Below are 14,192 nucleotides of genomic sequence, written 5' to 3'. Positions count from 1 at the left end.
AGTGAAACAATTTATATAAAATTGAAATTACTAACGAAATACAAATATTCCTCATTTCTCAATCCGCATATTTCTTTATATCTCTCAGCGCCCTTCTCACTGTGATTTCATTGATATATGTGTGATATAGAGAACAAATTTCCAAAAATCTCATAGAGCTGAAATATAGAATTAACGAAATGTGGAGATAATTTAGATGCGAATTGACATGAAATTGAAAAAAATAAAAACTTTTGTTCGGGGTTTCAATAATTATGACATAAGTTTTTGGTTTTTCCTCATTTTATTTTTAAACTGTAAGAATCTTGTATACTTCTAATAAGGGACATAGAGAGAATTAGAACCACCCATATTGCTCATTAATTTTTGCCTGCTAACTCACTTGATTGAGGCTCGAGTATCTGATTTCTCTCTTTTATTTGCATTAAAACCATACAGTGAAAAAACCTATCAAACAGAATGGCAGCCAATGATTGATTTTGTGATCCAACCAGAACCAGAAGACATGAAATGTCTCTTTTTGCATCGATTCATCTTTAGCAGTTTTCGTGATATACCTAACCTTTTTTTTTCGTGATATTACTGAATTACGTTCGGCGCATAGACTGAGTTTTCAATTCGTCTTTCGGAATCTGAAACTGGGAAATATAATACTTTCTTTCTGAATTGCGAAGATCTTTTATCGGAAACAATAGGACCAAATCAAAATCAAATAGCCTTGGTGTCCGAATCAATGCAGGTCTCGGGATCGCTTTGGGGAACATTTGCTTGCGCAAACGACGCACATGGCGGCATTGCGCATGTAAAGGGTCCCCTTCCTTAAGCGTTTATGAATAGGTATGGACCTATATAGATATGCGAACACAGCTTGAGCTTCCTATGATAAACCCGATTATGTGCCCTAATTGAATTTATACATCAAATGTGTTTATTGTCGTATAGGCGGGATGCGTATACGAATGAAAAAGGAACATTTGCATGAACGGTCATGCCGAGACATCAAATTTGTTAGCATAACCTTACTTGAGCAAGATTCGAAATTTGCATATTGTATATTGTAATTAAACATCGGCATATCTGTATAGTAATAAAACGGCACATTCGTGAATTTGATTTTTTTTATAACGTGCAAATAGGTTTATAATTCAATTATGAACGTAAATACAAAGTGGGTGAAAAGTAACGTATAAAATTAATATCTTCTGTATTTACTATATTGTAGTATATAAATTTTTATTCCCCCAATTTTTAATGTGAAATGATGGAGTTTGTCATGCAGCCTTCACGAGGGGTGAAAGGTGGATAGACCTTCTCTTGCTGAGAATGATTTGTTTATTAATGGGGTTTTAATTGGGGCTATTTTATTGAAATAAATTTTTCTTTGAATTTGAGGTTACTTCAACATGGATTTCTGTATTTGAATTGCTATCGACAACTTGCCTTTTTAGAAGGGGTTGTGAGTGAAAAAAAAATAACAACTACAAAAATTAATTAACATATACCTAACTGATACGTTCTTCTATCATTAATCCATATATAAATACCTTACGAAAAAGGGAAAAGGCTTGCTTTCGGAAACACCTCGAAAACATCGACTAATCCTAAAGTGTACTTATGTCATTGACGAAAAAGAACATGAAAAAAAAATCAAATGCAATGAGTTGTGATAATAAGAAAATGACAGATAAAAAAACCAACAATGGCCGAATCATCTTCAAAAACAGAAGATCCATTTTTTTTTGTCACAAAAAGTTAGAGTTGCCATTAAAAAACTTCCCTTCGTAGAGGGTTTATGACAAGCTGCCTAATTGAACAAGAAGTGTTACCCCATTTAAAATGAAAATTGAATTGTGTGTGCTACTTTTCTACAAAAAAACAAATTCCGAAGATATGAACGTAGGTTATGTTTTTCACATTATACAGGGTGTCCCGTAAAGACCACGTCAAACGAAAACGGAAAGTAGATCAGAATGTGCTCTACCTGATGTGAAGAAATCGTTCATATGAAAGTCTCACAGTTTTCGAGATATTTGATGTTTTATGGAAATGTAGAATTTTTTCACTTAAACTGCTTTCTCTCTTGCAGTAGCTACAATTAAATACTTTTCGAATCAGTTTTTTTCCGTAAATTTTGTTGAATGATTACTCCAATTCATGCAATGAAAAATACCACAAAATATTATTCAGGGATTCTGAAAAAAAAAATTGAAATTCATGTTCTGAAGGAAGTGTTTTTTTGTGCTGAATTCTATCTGACGTGGTATAAAAAAAGACACTAGACCTTTTCTGCATATTACGTTGAAAAGTTGCCCATTTTGTGAGGATTCCGAAAAGGTAAAATACAGGTGAAAACCTTCTTCACGAAAAAAGATATTTGAATGTTTATCGAAAATGGAACATTTCTATGAAAAACTGATTTTTTCACCTTTTCCATAAATACTTTCATTTTGCACTTCCTGCTGAAAATAATCAATCAACAAATCAACAAAATGTTATTAAGATGCTAATTCACTGACTGAGTTTTTTTATTTCTTTTTCTTTTTCTTTTTCTAAAGAACTCTCGAACATCGATATGATGTGATGCGATTCAATGATTCACCAGACTTAAATCCTCTGGATTTTTTTACTGGGGTTTTTAAAAAAAGGAAATTTATTCGAATCCTATAAGAGATGAAGCACACCGCATTCGTATTTCTGCATCCAAAATAGCGGGGAGAAGTTTGTATGGTTTGAAAAAGGCATTTCTCAATAGATGATGGGCATGTATTAGCGAAGGGTTTGGTCATTTTGAGCATTTGCTCTAATAAGAATCCTGAATTTTTTTTATTGATATTTTATAAAGTTTCTTCACAATAGATTTGTTGATGTTGAAGGTCCTGTGCGTTATTACATTATTTCATTGCAATTAATGAATAATTTCATTTTATAAGTAATTTAAGGACTAACTGACATTTTTCAAGAGAATTATTCGATATGTTACAGCAGAATCTGCAAAATGAAAGAATTTGTGGAAAAGGTGACAAAATCAGTTTTTCACAGAAATGCTCCATTCTCGAAAAACATTCAAATATCTTTTTTCGTGACAAAGGTTATCACCTGTATTTTACCTTTTCGGAATCCTCACAAAATGGGCAACTTTTCAACGTAATATGCAGAAAAGGTCTAGTGTCTTTTTCTTATACCACGTCAGATAGAATTCAGCACAAAAAAACACTTCCTTCAGAACATGAATTTCAATTTTTTTTTTTAGAATCCCTGTATAATATTTTGTGGTATTTTTCATTGCATGAATTGGAGTAATCATTCAACAAAATTTACGGAAAAAAACTGATTCGAAAAGTATTTAATTGTAGCTTCCGCAAGAGAGAAAGCATTTTAAGTGAAAAAATTCAACATTTTCATAAAACATCAAATATCTTGAAAACTGTGAGACTTTCATATGAACGATTTTTTCACATCAGGTAGAGCACATTCTGATCTACTTTCCGTTTTCGTTTGACGTGGTCTTTACGGGACACCCTGTATATAGTGTTGATTTGAAAAGGTACCACCCTTAATATCTCGCCCTCCGTGCAGAATCAGGAAAAATACGAAAAGTCGTGAACTTCGGTTTGTATGGGGACATTTTATACGGTTGGTTCCCAATGAGCGTGATAACAGCAACCCCAAAAATCTTGGGGTTGTGTGACACCTTATTTTGAAGGTGATTCAACTGCCCTTTCAAAAATGCCGTACTGTTTACTTTTTTTCAGTACTTCCGAAAAATAATGATTTTAAATTTAGTGAGCACTTAACGAACGCCTTTTTTCAATTTCACCAGGAGAGGAACTGTAGCCAATGGGTGAGAAATTTCTTCATGTGGAAAGTCATAGAAGAGATAATTTCACCTCGGAAACTTAATAACATGAATGAATATTTGTTCTTCAACGAAAAAAAAAATTTTATTTTTTTTTCCGTTTGACGAATACAAGAATTTCTGACTTTCCGAGATGACGAACTGGTTGAATCGAATTTTAATGAAAACCCCATACAAGTTAGTGGTTTCTGACGTGAGATATTCATTTTCTCTTTTTGAACTGATCACTAAAACGGTGTAGACCCCTCTTAATGGTCCAGCTCTTGTAATTCTTTTTCTTGATATAAAGATCATATTTATACCAATATTTTCGAATTTCAATATTCATTATCCCCAAAGTTAAGATAACAGGGATCTCAAACAGGATATCTCAGTGTCCTTCGTGTTGAATTTCACCTTTGAATAACATCGGAACCATTAGATGCGATGTTTACATTCTCCTCGTCCACCGTTACTTCTTTTCTACCCGAGGAAGGTTTGTCACGTAATCCTCAGGGTGAATTATCGCGTTTCTGTTTGCCAGCAAGCCGTTTCACCCTCATGGAAATAGGTAGAGTCAATATTACCATCTACTTCACGGCACGAAAGTGGACCGATCGATAAGTGACTCCAGTCGTGTCTGTCCTGAACATTGGCACGACTGGGTTATGTATATACATCACGCTTTCTTGTGTGATGAAGGACTAGTTTAGCTTCAGGTGAAGGACATATCGAACCATCTTGAACAGTTGACCTTTGTACCGGATATAATATGCACGTCCAGTATGTTATTCGTCATGACTTTCAGAAAGTACTCTGAATACAGGGTGTATTTGAAGGTGAGGCTTTTTTTCAGAAGGTAGAACTTATCAAAATGGAGCGTTTCACCAATAATCACCTATACAAAACTTTCAAAATGACAAAGTTGAAAAAAAATGGAAATGATTACTGAAATAGATCCTAATACGACCCTTAGACCGTTTGTTTCGTTTAGGATATTGGCTCGTTCGATATTTACGTGGTAATGAAAATGGAAAACTTGCCGAATTTTTCTCATTATTTTTAAGTAACTTACACGACTTTATGAAATGGCTCATTTCGATACCAACTGACAGAAGAGATTTAGAGTGTGAAAAATAGAATAATACTTTAAAATCTCACCAATAAAATTCCTCCGAATTATTCACGAATTTTTTCACAATAGGCATCACAATCTGCTTGTTCAAACATTCCAACCATCGTCGTAAGAATGGAATGAAATAGGGAAACATCATAGAACTTTTTCAACATAACTAACATACGCACTTTCCAGAAACTGTCTCGATTTTCTAATTTTTTTTCATCTTAAATTGCGCGATAAAACAATTATGATTATCTCAAAAGTGACCTAATGCATCTAATCCGATGAACTTGGTACTCATCCATTCATTGTCTAGGCATACGGTTATGTTATGTTTCGTTTATGCGATGCCGGAGTCACCTTCCACAGTCCCGTACTTGACATTCAATGAAGTTTTGTCGAATTTCTAGGCGTTATATCTCAGCCATCTTTGATATTTTATATAGACAATTTTGGGTTAGACGACTTATTTTGATTAGTTCTACCTTCTGTCAAAAAAAAACCCTGACCTTTGAAAACACCCTGTATACATGAGCTGTATCAATTTGTTTATTATGCCGGAGATAACAAAATGTTCGACAACTTAGAGCATTTATTCACACCTACTCCGGGACTATACTACTAAGAATTTGTTAGACAATTTTGTACCTAATGAAAATTGTTGCAAAGCTGAAAACTTTGTATTTTAGAAATTCTAAGTTAAAACATGATAAACAGGCGGAACAAAAAAATAGAAAATTAGATCAGGATTAAACTGCCTTTATTGTCGACATTATCAAGAAAATTTGTGTAAGGTGTGATTTATTGAAAAGAATATTCAGATTTGAACACTGCCATCTACATCTAGGCAACATGATTTTTCTATAGTATATTTCATAATTATCATTAATCATTCATTGAGATAACAGTAAAAAATTTGGAATATGGACTTTTTTGAAAATGGTTTCGAATTTGTTCATTTTTGGCAAAACTTCTTGAATTGAGTTTCTGTGAAAAACATATTTCCCAAATGTTTCAATTGATATGTACTTCAACATCTCCCAACGAAACCAGATCTATTCGGCTCTCAATCTTCTGACAATGCGTCAACTTGGTTATATACAAGGTGAGTCTTTGACTCGTACAAAATTTGTAACAGTAGATTTTTGAGGTCGAAAGAAACACTTTTTCCCATGCCATTTCTTCCGATTCGGCCCTGATAAAAATGAGTTTTCATTATAAGTTGTGCCACCCCTGGCAAAATTACCTTCAGAATAACTCTTAGAACATAGATACATGGAATGGAAAATAAACATTCCAAAGGCTGGAGTGAGATAGTTGCTTAGTATCGCCAATCACAATTGAGGCAATTGGTTTGGAGATCAGTGTCACATCAATTTTCAGTAAAAATAGATAGGTATATAGTATATAAATTTTTCAATATAACGCCACTGCTTTAGTGTCGCGCTAGACAGAGAAACATCGAATGTGTGTACTACAAAACATTCATTTGTAGCACTGAAATTCCATTCCATGTTCCATGTTCTAAGAAATAACTATCTAGATCTGTGACTCCACACATCTGTAGATCTTTTAAACAGAATTGTATTCATCTAACCCATTTTTTAAATTTCACAGATACTTTTTAATTTTACACCAAATTAATCGAAAACGGCGCATTGTACCAGAAAATATGAAGAATACTTTTATTTTACAAGACGTTCAAATATTCATTAGATAGCGTCCGACTTAGTTTCAAGAGTTGGGTTCTTTAAATTTTTGGTATTTTTATGGTACGCAATGGTCATAATGAGAAATCTGGAAGACGTGACTGATATCTTGTGTTCAAAAAAGATTAATCAAATCAATGAAAAACTATATTCCGAAATTAATTTCATTCGATTAAACCGTTTGTAAGATAGAACTAAAAATAACATTTTTTTTAAATTTCTCAACAGCCTGTACCTTTTGAACCGAGCAGATACGTAAAAAATAGTAGAAGAAAAAAAGTGTTTCTTTTGACCTCAAAGATCTACTCTTAAAATATTTGTCTATTTGTGCTATTCAAAGACTCGCAGAAGAGCGTCAATGGTTAGGCGAACGAAAAGTCCACTTTATCGTCATATTTGTCAACATTCTCGTTGAGTAGAGTTCGAAGACGAATCCAACTTTTCCGTATAATCCGGTTCCTTCATAAACATCCCTCAAATTCAGTCCTGCTTCCCTACCAAAAGAAGGAGGGTTATCGTACTCCCCTAGCCGTCGTTCAACTGGCGCCAAGGATGTTTGTGAACTTTGAGTTGGGACCTCACCCTGCCATCAACCCCAACAAAACAAACTTGTTTGTTCTGATGGCACAATTTCGGCAGTTGGAATTGCGTAACGGAAGGTCCTTGAGCTTCGAATAGCAAAGCAAAAAAGCAAAAAATAACTCGTTTCTTCTGTGAGCATCTACTGCAAGAAACAAGCAACATAACTTGGTTATCTCAATTTTAGGTGAATTGAGTTTTTTTTTTTCTTCGGTTGAACTGGTGATCATTATTCAAAATAATCAATTGAAAGATGCTGTCGTTATTGGTTTCCGAGAGTTACATCGTTATCACATCTTCAACTGAAAACTTTGATTTGTCGATCAAATTTATCTATTTCTGAATTTCAGTTAATTTCTGAGATTCATTTCTATTAATTGGTTCGCTAAGGGTTTGCGATCAATTTCTGATGATTATTATTGTGAATGTTGAATGAATAAATAGTTGTAAATGCAATTACTTATGCAAAATGGTCTGAAGAAGAAACCTGTGTGAATCGAAACTGTTCTGGTAGCAAAAGGGATTACAAAGGGAATTAACAATTTTCGTGCCTGGTTTTTGGAAAAAACAATAGGCACTACACTCAAAGTTGCTTGATATCACTCTGGTTTATTTCCACAATAATATAACTAAAAAATGGTGTGATAACTGCGGCGGTTAATAAGAGGAATACTTTGTTTTATGAAAACCTTTCGGATGTTACATATTATCATTTTGGTGATTGACAGTCGAAATGTTTTTCAACGTTTTTCTGCGTCGCAAAGCGTTGTTGGCAATCGGGACAATAATCGCCTAACAAATTCGAGTTAGGCAACCAAACATTCACGACTTAACATCCATAATACCTACATTTACAATTGAAAACTTGGCATAAGTTTGCACACCTCATCAGTTTATAAAATATCACACCGTGATTGAAATTGGAAATTGGTTATGTAAGACCTACACAGTCAGTTTTAATATTCATGTACTTAGAAAAGTAATGTGCAAATTATTTATTCATGAATACATAATTTGCCAATGAGCAGAACAGATCTGGTTTTGGCCAAAAAATTATTTAGTGTGAAGTAAAATAAAATAAAATAATCCATAAAATACAGCATAACACGAAGAAATACACAAAATAAGACTCTAAAAATTTCACAACGCAACTGTAGTTTGAGCAGTTTCACGAGAAGAGGAAGCTTACTACAAATGTGAAGTCACTTCATTTCCATCAGCTTCTTTTAATTTCGGGATCTTTTTTCGAAACATTTTTTTACGTTTAGGTGTTTGGCAGCAGATTCGATGGTTTAATTTTAAATGTAGATTCGTAAACAGGATCAATAATTTTCTTACAAAATCAGAATAGTGAATTTTACTGTGAATGATGACTCAGAAAGAAAAATGCAAAATGATGATAAGCATAACGTGCAGTTTGAGTGCAAACTTCGAAATTTCATGGTCTACTAGACGGCGAATTTTGATGAACGCCTGTCATTTACATTGAGCCATCAATATCCATTGATTTACGATTAGTTGCTAGATATTCGAATTCAAATCAATTTGGAGAGTGATTTACTTCTTACAAACGGAAGCTTATCGAATGATAAGCAATAAAAAAATAAATGGATTCAGTTCTGCTAAAGAAAAATAATAGTAATCATTGTTCCACATGATTTATTGAATACATTTTCATTTCATTCCAACCGTACGATTCAACGTACTCAATGTTTTTGTTGCATGTAAAATATATAGGGTGAATAAAAAGTAACGCACAAAATTCATCTTCATCTTCCGTATTTACTGTTTTGTAGGAAAATAGGTAGAACAATAGGTAGGCAATTAATCGAGTGAAATTAGGGCATGGTGGAGTTTAGTTGACTTTTTTTAATTGCAAACCCAACTTTTTGTGCCAGAAATGGATGCACCTTTTTTGTGTGTGTGATGGGGTTTTGTCATCAGCTCTTTTTGAAATATGGGGATGAAATAGTTAAAATAATTGGATCTAAATTCTTTCTTTCTTATGTATTTTGAGATCATTGGAATACATATGTTCATTCATTTATTAAATCTTGATAGTTCATTAATAAGTGCCCTAAGAAAAAAAATCACTCCGAAAGTAGATGTTATTGATTTCAAAATACAAAACAAAGTCAAAATTGTGATTCAATAAGTTGAACAATTTTATGCTTATAATAAGGGAGGATTTTTAAAAGAATCCTATCAAGACTTCATCCTCAGTTAAAAATGTCTTTCTATTTCTAGCACAACATTTAAAGTTACCATTTGAAGAGGATCAATTCTATTATCAACCCCTCATATAGGGTGCATAATAAACTGCTCAATTATGCTACTGCATGAAAATGTACCTACCTTAAGATAAAAATTGACGAGAATTTTTGTACAAAAGGTTAATACCGAGAATATGAATTTTTTGCCTGAATGTTTACTCACTGTGTAGACAAGTTAAATATTATATCATTAGGAATATGAGTTGCAATCGTTCGAAAAAATAATTAAATTAATGTACTACTTCATCTCAGCAGCAGTAAAAGTTCGAATAAATTTTATGATTGCCTCAAACAGAAAATACAGGGAGTAAAAATTTGGTCACAGATTCTCCACACAAAATATTTGATTTTAGGTCTCGAAAATAAAACCCTTGGTATCAAAGTGCACATCACTATTACTTGATATATTATTGAATATTAGACATATACAGTGTGTTCTGATATCAATGCAACAAACATGTCACAAATTCCGGACACACTCTCTCTTTCGGAGTTATTTATAAATTTCTTGAAACGCAAGATTTTTGAGATGAATCTAAAAACGTGATTGAATGCATTTCGAGTTATGTACGTGGTTAATGTTAAGTGGTTCCAAAAACATTGCAGCCGAGTAAAAAGCGTCTGAAGGTCCATCGCCAAAATAGGTAGCATTAGGCTTGTTCGTAGAGTGGTTCACAACGGTTGTGAACTGTACAGAGCAAGCGTAATTGGATTTTCGCTACCCTAAAATGGAATTGCGCTTGCTCTGTACAGTTCACAACCGTTGCAAACCACTCTACGAACAAACCTATTATATAACTCCTATGTGCCAAATTCAGTGATTTTCATATGACCGGATTCTGAGATAAAAAGAAAAAAAATTCAACCTTATGGTTGAAATACTGGGGGTCTTTTGGCAAAAATAAAAAATAGGGGTCTCCTTACTTTGTCTCGAGAATCTGTGACCACTTTTGTTACATTAATTTTGGGACACCTATAGTATTTTTAGTACCTTCTATTAAAATACTTGAAGAGACCTTAGAAATGCATTTTCTCATTTTCTATATTAAAAGTTTTCAAATGTCCACCTTATCGAAAAAAATTGTTTTTGTAAAATTATTGCTTGACTAGTTAAAATGATGGCGTTTTTAATCAGATTAAATGAAAATAATTGATCATAATTTCCTAGTTTGATAGATAATTTGTTTAAACCAGTACAATAAAATATCTATACACTCATAAAGTCCTGCTCCAACTAGAAATTATCAGATGAAACCACATCCATTGATTACTCAGTGAAAGCGTTTGGCGGTCGTTGTAGGTGGACAAAACTAGCTACTGTAGGCTAAGGACAAATTCTTCACAAGGCCTGGCTGTCGAATTAACAGCGAAATTGATACAATGCTAGATCGCATTGTCGAGCATCTAATTGAATAAGTGTTTCCTACGAGCATGGAAAAGGAAGTATACTCAGTGGATAATGAAGTATATTATTTTCACAATGACGATCTACCGAGCCGCAGACTATTGAACACCCTTTATTTGAGATATTTGTCTAAAATATCTCAAAATCTACTGTGGTTGAGGATGAAATCAACTCTTCCTTCATCATTTGTTTCGATTCAACCTAGATAAAAAGATATAGACATTTTAAGTTTCCATAATGAAATGAATATCACTGCTTGAAACCTAATACTGCAGTTTTTCCAAGCATTAAATAAACCATTTTATTGAAAAAAGGCTGCTTTAGTAGCAGCTTATTTATTATGAAAACAAGCATAAATTACCTTTTTATTCCATGCAGTGGAAGAAATAGTATTCACAATACAATAAATGAGTAAAACATATCTTCCAATGTTTTTGAATATAGTTGAATAACTTAATAACTTCACTAGTTATTGTCATTGGGTATATTTCACTGTATCCCTTCCTGAAAACTTTGGTGTTATACAAATAATGAATATTCATGAAATTATTATTGTTTCATGTCTGAATCTCTCCAACTCTGTGTTTTGCTATCATGCTATCTATCGTTCATTTGTTTTAATTCAGATATTCATTTCATATTTCATTATTACAAGCTAGTTATCAACCGATGCACTTGAGTACCTAATTGTTTATATTCATAATGCATACATCGATTGGTGCAAATATCTAGGAACTGAGATATGCATATCGAATTCAATTCCTCTTATTCGAAGTGTAATGTTACGTACGAACCTATCCGATAACAACTGAAAATCGGTCGGCTATTATGTCACAAAAAATTTTTGTTCTCGATTTTAAATATCTCATTGCTTAACGTGGAAGTCTTGGTTCTCTTCGTCAATATTGGGGTGAGACTCAACAAGTTTTTGAACCTCTTTGTTGAAAATATTCAAAAAATTGATGTATTGAATACTCAAATTTTTTTTCCATCTTTGAACTCGGTGAAGTAATGCAGATCAACTTGATCATTCATGTCAGAGACTCACTTCAATTTTGTCTTTTCTTGGAGTAATACAAATCGCAATCAGGTTTTTTTATAAAAAAATTCAAACTGGAAAGAACAATTCCGAAGAATTGTGATTCCAATAATGCGAGATAGTCATGAACGGGCGTAAGAAATTTCAGAGAAGTCGAAACATTCAAACGCAACTGTAGACCGTTTTCGGGATCATTGTCCCTCGTCAGAACTGTGTAGCGCTGAATATTTCGCTCGCCAGACTACATTCGGTCGAAAAATACAGTGAAAATGGGGTACCCAGTTTAGAGTGGAATCACTTTTCGTTCAGGTGTGCCAAAAATTCTCATAAAGCTGCAATTGCGCCAGTGGCTTCGAATTTTGAAGGGATTAAACAGTTACCTGCCCTTCTGGTAGTAGCCAGAAACGTTTGTTTGACATAGTTTAGTGGGGTATACAGGGTGTTTTCAAAGGTGAAGATTTTTTTGACAGAAGTCATCAAATTCTATTGTCTGTATAAAATATGGCTGGGCTACAACTCCTAGAAGTTCGACAAAATTTCATCAAATTTCAAGTACGGGACTGTGAAAGGTGACTCGGAAAAACGAAATAAAACATAAACATATGGCTGGACAATGAATGATTCAGTACTTCCGAGTTTATCTTATTAGATGCATCAGGTCGATTGAGAGAAAGGATGTATCGTGCAATTTAGGGTTAAAAAAAATGGAAAATTGAGACAGTTTATTGAGAGTGCTTAACGAAACCACATGGTTTAGTCAGACGTCAGGAGATAAGTTTTTTCCATTCCTTTGAAATAATTCAGATAACGAATGATCTAGGGTAATATTAGGATCTATTTCGGTAATCATTTTCAATTTTTTTTCAACTTTGTCATTTTGAAAGCTTTGGATAGGTATTTTCAGAACCACACCTAAAAAAAACCTTACAAGGCCTGTATGTCAGTATAGTTTCTTGGTACTTTTTTATGATTTCCCTATGATATGGTCTCTTCATGACACAATATACAAATTGATTAATAAATGAACAAAACACTCACAGCAGGTTTCATAAAACTTTGACTTTCCAAACAACAATTTGACAGTCACTCGGTTCCCAAATCGAAATCAATATAACCTCTGCATTTCTGCATATATTGGAGTAGCAATTGAGAATCATTAAATGAACCTATGAAGATCATAATTTCCCCTTAATAGGTCGTTCATTCAAGGGATGCTTTCTGCATACAACAATTTACGTCGATTACGAATTCTCAATTGACCTGCAGTAAAATGTTCACTGGACATGGTGTAGTTGAAAGTGTTTGCTGAAGTCATTGTCTTCACGCCCTGAGAATTTTATCCACTTCGGAGCACTGAAAATTAGAATCAACGAATGACCGATTCACATGTTACGAATTTTAATACTTACGCTTCCATTTTCCTTAGTTGAGTGAAAAACTTAATCTCCGATAATCCATTTTATTATTTGATCCACAGTTCTTCACCATTCAATAATTTTCGAACAATATTTTGGTGTTTTACCAAGAAATAAGACAAAAAAATTCAATAATCAGCAACAAGAACGAGCTAGATAAACAAAAAGCGGTACGAGAATCAAAACATTCAAAACCTCTTTGATCAAAATGGACGTCTGAAATCTTACAAAATTTCATATATTTCTGCAAATGACATTCAAATTAATATTTTAACCAGTCCTAGCGTCTTAAAAACACGCTTGACACACAGATGGCGCTCAAATCGCTTTAGTCGCCTCGTTTCCCATCTTTCTACTCTATAATCTTTGATTTATACATTTATTCAAATTTTTTTGATGTTTGAATATCTCGTTATAAAAGAATTAACTATTTAAATACCAACAGTACTCTCTGAGGTGTCAGTCGTTTGATATTTTGGTCATTTTTCAGTAACTTTCCTTTGGACAACTATGTGCTCGAAGAATCAGTCAATCCTTGGCCTTATCGGAAATATTTTAAGTCTATTCCATAGCTTCCATAGTCTAGCCACGCCGATTAGGGGGATAATGAAAATATATAAAAATCTCCCCCAAATGAAACTGTAATTTCTCTGCGTGTTCTGGATAGATTCATATTCATAATCACGGAAATATCGGCGCCCTGGGCAGTCGAAGGGCTCCCCTCCCCTGCTTATAAAGGCCGCTCCTGATTCGTACGCTCTGATTCTGATTCATCAGAAATTCAAGCCATAGGAATATTTCAGTCATTTTCCCGTTT

At 33.5% G+C, this 14,192-nt stretch overlaps 1 protein-coding gene across 8 annotated transcripts in view; it reads left to right on the top strand.

Moving 5' to 3' along the window:
• LOC123308563 (sodium/potassium-transporting ATPase subunit alpha) overlaps window positions 1-14,192 on the top strand; it is a 130,704-nt gene that overhangs the window by 84,017 nt on the left and 32,495 nt on the right. The window lies entirely within an intron of this gene.

Source organism: Coccinella septempunctata, chromosome 2 (assembly GCF_907165205.1).
Source record: "Coccinella septempunctata chromosome 2, icCocSept1.1, whole genome shotgun sequence".
NCBI lineage: Eukaryota > Metazoa > Arthropoda > Insecta > Coleoptera > Coccinellidae > Coccinella > Coccinella septempunctata.
This window is presented reverse-complemented; position numbering and strand designations above follow the sequence as displayed.